The following is a 994-nucleotide window of genomic DNA, read 5'->3' as shown; positions in this document are numbered from 1 at the left end:
TGAAAATATTTTGTCACCATCAAGATGAAAAAAACCACTGTTAGCTTTGGTGTCGTGTCACTTCTCACTGAAGTTACGACCAATGAAACTTGGAATATTTCACTTGATCTCTACATTAAAAACGTTAATTCCCATCCCCATCACACTAGTTTTGATACATGTCGTGAAGCGTCGACTTTATAACGGCTGTGACTATCACGTGACCTGCGTATTTAAAATACTTTTAATATAATGTACTCTGTATTTATGTACAAAATATTTGTACATTTATGTCTGTGTCGTTTTACAGGCTATTCTACTAATGTAGTCGCTAAGTAACCAATGTGATCCTACGTTATACCGATTTTCTAGTTTCGCATTCATCTATTTATTTGTTACTGTTATTTTAACTTCCAATTATGTTAAATCGTGAAAGTGACTAACCACAGGATTAATTTGTTTTAAAGATGTTTTTCTTCCTATTTGATAATGTAACACCATCTCTCCATTCAAAACAATAAGTTCTTGGTAGATGTGGGATTTGAACCCACGCCTCCGAAGAGACTGGTGCCTAAAACCAGCGCCTTAGACCGCTCGGCCACTCAACCTGTGAATGTTATTTTTACTACAACAATTCTTATGATATATCTCTTTCAACTGAACTTCCAAGTGTGGTTTTTAAGAAAAACTCGTTCTTTAATTCCCCGTTAGTTAATTTATCGTCATATCAAGTTTTTCCTACTGATTTTTAGTACAGCAAATAATTTCACAATTGTAAAAGGTTTAAACTTAGTGCTACGGGATCTTTCAAAAGATTAGTACCGCTAATTGGTCATGTTTTTAGTATAAAATTTTCTAAACTATTTCTTCACACATTCTCCACTTATACAGAATAATTTGCCCATGAATGAAGCTTGCATTACATTAACATTGTTGTAAGGTATTCTAAGGATGGCCGACTTAATGAGAGTTATTACGTAAAATAGGGCCAAGTCCGGTCCTCATAACGAATTAG

General features: G+C 34.1%; 1 non-coding gene across 1 annotated transcript; it reads right to left on the bottom strand.

Moving 5' to 3' along the window:
* Window positions 1–505: 505 nt before the first annotated feature.
* On the bottom strand, window positions 506–587 carry Trnal-uag. Its single transcript has one exon. It is a non-coding gene; the product is annotated as a tRNA-Leu (tRNA).
* Window positions 588–994: the final 407 nt, after the last annotated feature.

This window comes from Limulus polyphemus, unplaced genomic scaffold (assembly GCF_000517525.1).
Source record: "Limulus polyphemus unplaced genomic scaffold, Limulus_polyphemus-2.1.2 Scaffold128224, whole genome shotgun sequence".
In the NCBI taxonomy this organism is placed as follows: domain Eukaryota; kingdom Metazoa; phylum Arthropoda; class Merostomata; order Xiphosura; family Limulidae; genus Limulus; species Limulus polyphemus.
The sequence above is the reverse complement of the archived record's forward strand: the minus strand, read 5'-3'. Positions and strand labels throughout refer to the sequence as shown.